Source organism: Amblyomma maculatum, chromosome 5, assembly GCF_055883805.1.
Source record: "Amblyomma maculatum isolate TAMU_Amacu chromosome 5, ASM5588380v1, whole genome shotgun sequence".
Taxonomy (NCBI): domain Eukaryota; kingdom Metazoa; phylum Arthropoda; class Arachnida; order Ixodida; family Ixodidae; genus Amblyomma; species Amblyomma maculatum.
In genome coordinates this window covers 22,352,188-22,358,454 of record NC_139348.1, presented here as the reverse complement: position 1 = coordinate 22,358,454, position 6,267 = coordinate 22,352,188, and the positions used below count along the sequence as shown (strand labels likewise).

General features: G+C 44.2%; 1 pseudogene; it reads right to left on the bottom strand.

The window, feature by feature from the left end:
• Positions 1 to 4,071: 4,071 nt before the first annotated feature.
• On the bottom strand, positions 4,072 to 4,698 carry LOC146187851 (uncharacterized; annotated as a pseudogene).
• Between the last annotated feature and the right edge of the window lie 1,569 nt (positions 4,699 to 6,267).

Genomic DNA, 6,267 nt, shown 5'->3' with positions numbered 1-6,267 from the left:
TCTGCTCCTGAGCTTGGTCCGGCAGGTTTCAGAACTCGCTCCTGAGGCTGAAGTGGAAGGTTGCGTTTCCGAAGGTGTGGACGTTCTGAACCGTTGCAAGTCAGCTAGCAAGCGACTACCTCTCGGCAAGACTGTGGCCTACCTCAAGGACAATCAGCTTAGTCTTCTTCCTGGGGACAAGGAAGGAGACTTTAGTGTATTACTGAAAGATGAATACGTGACCAAAGCCGTTGAAACCATCAGTTCTTCCTTTTATGAGTGCAGCAACATGCCCCTAAACAAGGTAAAGAACAGGGCCAAAAAACTTTGTCAAAGCCTGTACCCAAAGAAGTTATGTAGCCAGAGCCTGTGTTCGTCTCACCTTTCTGCGTCTTGTGCGTGGTTTTGCGCTGTTTTATAAGTTATTAAAGTTTATTACGATGTTTGCCTCTCTCTCAACAATACTATAATATCGATCTATATTACCAGCTATATTCTTATTGACATGATGCCCGACTGGTTCTCGTCTCTCCGGAAAACAGTGCTAACACAACACCTGTTTGCCCTTCACTATATTATATGCCTCACTTAGCCTCCTAACCTCACTAACCTCACTATCACATCTCTCTGGACCATCATCATCATCATCATCAGCCTGACAATGCCCACTGCAGGGCGAAGGCCTCTCCCATATTTCACCAATTAACCCGGTTCTGTGCTAGCTGCATCCACTTGATCCCTGCGAACTTCTTAACCTCATCCGCCCACCTAACTTTCTGCCGCTCCCTGCTACGCTTTCCTTCCTTTGGAAACCAGTTTGTTACCTTAAGCGACCATCGGTTATCCTCTCTTCGCACTACATGTCCTGCCCATGCCCATTTCTTCTGCTTAATTTCCACTAGAATGTCAGTAACTTGAGTTATTTCTTTTACCCTCTCTGCATGCGTCCTGTCTCTCAATGTTATCCTTATCATTTTTCGTTGTATAGCCCTCTGAATTGCCTTCAACTTAAGTAGAACCCGCTTGGTTAGCCTCCACATTTCAGCCTATAGGTGAGTACTGGTAAAATGCAACTGTGGTATATTTTCCTCTTGAGCGATACCGGTAAGCTGCTAGTCATAATCTGCGAGTACTTGCCAAATGCGCTTCATCCCAATCTTATTCTTCTTGTTATTTCCTTTTCATGATCCGGATCTGCGGTTACTACCTGTTCTAAGTAGACATATTCGCCTACTACTTCCAGTGCTTCGCTACCTAATGTAAACTGCTGTTCCTTTCCGAGGCTGTTGAACATTACCTTAGTCTTCTGCATATTTATTTTCAAGCCTACAATTCTACTTTTCCTGTCTAGGTCACCAATCATTATTTGCAGTTCATCCCCCGAGTTGCTTAGCAAGGCAATGTCATCAGCAAATCGCAGATTACGGAGGTATTCTCTATCTACCCTTATCCCTAACTGCTCCCACTCCAAGTCTCTGAAAACTTCCTCTAAGCTAGCAGTGAATAGTACTGGGGAGATCGTGTCTCCTTGCCTAACACATTTCTTAACGGGAATTTTGTTACTTTCTTTAGGCACACCAATGGTTACTGTGCAGCCACTATATATATCTGTCAGCACTTTCACGTACGGCTCGTCCACCCCCTGATTTCGAAAGGCCTGCATCACCGCCGCGGTTTCAACTGAGTCAAATGCTTTTTCGTAATCAATAAATGCTATGTATAAGAGCTGGGTATATTCCGAGCATTTTTCTATCACCTGGTTGATGGTATGGATATGATCGATAGTAGAGTACAGGTTCCGAAAACCTGCTTGATTGCAGTCTAAGGTTATCCTGATTATATTAGCGATTACCTTAGTAAATACCTGATACGTAACAGACAGTAAGCTGATTGGCCTGCAATTATTAAGGTCCTTAGAGTCCCCTTTCGTATGAATGAGGATAATGTTTGCATTCTTTCATGGTTCCGGTACCGTCGATGACACCAGGCACTGCGTATACAGGGTGGCCATCTTTTCTAACGCGATATCCCCCTGTCCTTCAGCAAATCTGTAGTTATCTGATCCTCTCCAGCCGATTTCCCCCTTTTAATAGTTTCTAATGCTTTCTTGACCTCGTCCTTCGTCACTGGTGGAACGTCTGACCGTTTTCCCTACCGCCAATCTCATTACGGTCTTGACTACTTTGGCTACTGTAGAGATCAGTATAGAACTCCTCATTTCATCTCATTTCATAACCTCTAATTCCTCCAACTGCACTGATAGACTAGCCTTACAAGCTAAGCACTATCAATAAATCTTGCCAGGATCAGTTTCCGATGGCGACCTGTCCGGCTCCAGATAGATTCTATCATCCTTCGCTGCGTTGCAGGTCTCACTTCCGCAGTGGTAAGTTGCTTCACTGCCGCAGGGGACAGGGGGCGTTTTTTTTAGTATTCATAGAAGGTTGTTGCCAATTACTACACCAGGTTTGGTAAATCCTGTCAGGTGAGGAAGTGCGTTTCCGGGAAGTGTTCACCGGATAGGGCGTACCCAAAACCTGTTTATCTAATTCCGTCCCTACGCGGATATTTTTTTATTTATTTGATGCGGGGTGGAATATCGCGATACGGAGATTCGAACTACAGTCCTCTAGCATGCCGGGCGGATGGTCTACCTGTATGCAACCGCGGGTTTCGCATATCCTTACAAGTAGCTCTTGGTGGCCTGACTATTGGAACCGACCCATAGTATATGATGCCATTCGCTAAGCATGACAAGGATCCAGAAACAGAGCTGGTATTAGAGGAAGACGGCATGCCTGCTATTTACACAGCCTCTTTAAAAGAAGTGCTATTTTTCCCATGGACGGGGAGCCCCCTCAGAGTGTCGAAGACAAGCACCATGCTTTCACACATAAACCACTATGTTCCTGGATATACCACCCTGGCGATAGTGCACCGGTGAAATTCAAGTTGCGTGCAAAGTGCCGAAATCATATCGCAGGCTGTGTAAATGACTTCTCGCTACAGGGCCTTAGAAGACAGCTCTAGCCTTTGGACTAACGCCACATTTCTCATTTCTAATAAATCTGTACGCTACCGACTTGCAGTAGACTACTGGCCATTGATGGCACACACCGTTGCACCTGTCTGGACGATGCATCGAACGAACTGGCCGCTCGCGCATTTAGGTCGCGCAAGGTGGTTCTCAAGGTTCCAGCTTTCCTAAGGATTTTTCATAAGCCGGTTTTTGATGCTGACCGCGAAAACCACTTCATCTGCCACCAAGGTACATTTGAGTTTATGTGCATGTCCTGTTGGGTGGCAAGTCGGCCGACAATATTCTAAACCTTGATGGACCTGGTGGGGCCGGGAATCAGCCATCGCTTTGTTATAGATTTCCTGAATAATACTCTCGTCTGCTCAGAGACGCTAAAGAGCCACATTGAGCACTTGAAGGATGTTCAACGGCGTATTGACAGGGCTGCCCTTATGTTCAGTACAGATAAAATTCAGGTTTATCGTCAGACTATCAAGCTCTTAGCCCCATCATCTTCCTTCGGCAGTGCAAACTAGAAAAACAGAAAGTGGGTGAGTTGCTAGATTTCCCAAGACCCAGAACGACAAAACAGTTGCAGGCCTTTCTGGGTCTTGCTGGTTATTACCGCTGTTTCATTTCACACTTCTCACTGAAAGCACATCCACACTCAGGCTTTTAGAAGAAAAAGGATCTATGGTGGCAGGATGAGCGCCAAGAGGATTTAACTGCACTGAAGCCATCCTTCCTCGATTTGCCCATCTGATCCCTGACTCGTCCAAATCGTGATGTCATTGGCGTATAGGGTGTGTTTAATACCGTGTCGTCAAGCTTTTTAAGGAGCTTGATCAGCGCAGCGTTGAATAGAAAAGGGGATAACACTGACCCCTGCTGCGTGCCCCTGTTTCCCACCGGTATGCGTTCCGACTTGAGTTCCCTTATGGTAAGCTCCGCAGTCCTGTTGGAAAAAAAATCTCTTATATAGTCGTAGGTGTGTCGCCCTACATTTAGTTCCGAGAGGTTGGACATAATAACAAAAATGTCGCATTGACCTTGGGCTGAATGCGGCCTATCCACTAAGAATTTATTTTCCAGAACTTCTTCAGCTTCTGTATGAAAGCATCATGATTTAATGTGGAAACAATGTTTCGAAGCAATTTGTTCCAATGGTGGATGACAAGAAATAAGCGCGAGTGACTAAGGAGATGCGTACGTGAAAAAATGGGTTCAATTTTGAAGTTATGATCTAAGCGCGGAAATATCCGGCGGGCGGGTCTGGTAGCGAACGATGAGTGACTATGATAGAGCCTGTGAAAAAAAGATAATAGTGATGCCAGTCTTCGCTTTTCAAGTGATGATAAGTTTAGTGATGCTTTGATGGCGGTTATGCTGCAATGGCGAGAGTAGTTTTTCGTTATAAATCTGGCTGCTTTATTCTGAACCGACTCCAATTTGTTGATTAAATACATTTGACGCGGATTCCAAATTGAAGGGGCGTATTCTAGTTTCGAGCGGACGAGGGCCGTGTATGCCAAACGTTTGGTAGCAGGATTAGCTTGGTGCAAGTGACGCCTGATGAAGTCAACCGCTTTGGATGATTTGCTTACAACTGCATCTATGTGGTTGTTCTATGTTAGATCAGAGGAAAGATGAACCCCTAGGTATTTCAGTCTATTAACATTCTCAATGGGAGTACTATTCATGCAGTAAAAATGGTTATGAGGCCTAGGGTTAGTGGTAAATATCACTGTCTTTGTTTTAGAGACCTTAATCTGCAGTTGCCGCTGTTCACACCAAAGGGCGATTCTATCGAGGTCAGCCTGTAAAGAGTATCGGCAGGGCTGGTAATCTGTCTGTAGATAACACAATCGTCAGCAAATAATCTTATAGTAGAAGCAATGGAGTTCTACTTAAGTTGAGGACAACCCAGAGGGCTATGGAACGAAAAATGGTAGGGGTAACATTAAGAGATAGAAAGCGTGCAGAGTGGGTCAGAGAAATAACGCAAGTTAACGACATTCTAGTGGAAATTAAGAAGAAGAAATGGACATGGGCAGGACATGTAGTGCGAAGAGAGGATAACCGATGGTCGCTGAGGGTAACAAACTGGATTCCAAGGGAAGGAAAGCGTAGCAGGGGGCGGCAGAAAGTTAGGTGGGCGGATGAGATTAAGAAGTTCGCAGGGGTAAAGTGGATGCAGCTAGCACAGAACCGGGTTAAGTGGAGAGATATGGGAGAGGCCTTCGCCCTGCAGTGGGTATAATCAGGCTGATGATGATGATGATGATGATGAGAAGCAATGGTGTCACTTATGTCATTAATGTAGATCAGGAATAGAATCTGTCTGAGTACTGAGCCTTGTGGAACGCCAGATTTTACCAGGGTTGAGGAAGAACAGCATCCATTTATACGAACATATTGATAACGGTTGGTAAGAAAGTTAGTAATTCAGGTAATAACCTTGTTGTTTATGCCAATACTATTTAGTTTTAGTATTAAAAGATTATGGGGCACCTTATCAAATGCTTTCCCGAAGTCAATAGATATAGCGTCAGTTCTTAATTTAGCATGAACGGCATGATGCAGGTCAGTTAATAATTCAAACAACTGAGTCTCACAGGAACGACCATGTAGGAATCCATGCTGATTGGGGGAAAAAAAGTTGTGTCCTGTTAAGTAGTTCCTAATAGCAGATATGATATGTTCTAGCAGTTTGCAAGGTATACTGGTTAATGAGATGAGTCTGTAATTTGTTACCACTGATGAGTCACCGGTTTTAAATACAGGAGTAACACGAGCAAGTTTCCTGACTCAGGGATGTATCCAGTGTCAAGAGATTTCTGGTATAAGGCGGCAAGAATATGTGAGATTACTGGTTTTGTTAACTTAAGCAATTTTGGGCATATACTGTCAGGACCAGGGGAAGAGTTTATTTGAAGCCGGTCAATAGCATTTTTCTATTCCTTCATAAGTGATGAGATCATTCATGGTGGCACTAAGGGAAGTTAAATTAAGATCAGGGGGGATTGGAATTTTCTTAGTGAAAACGGAGCTAAAGGAAGAATTAAACTCTGAAGCTACCAATGATGGCGGAAGAAGCTCACCGTCCTTGATAATTGATATGACGTTTGTTGCGGAGGCCTTCGGATTAACTACTTCCCAAAACTTCTTGGTGTTATTTTTTAGTAGTTCTGATATATCGTGATTAAAAAACTTGTCTTTAGCGGCTTTAATTTCTCTCTTACATATTTCTGCCTGATCCCTGTAAAGCT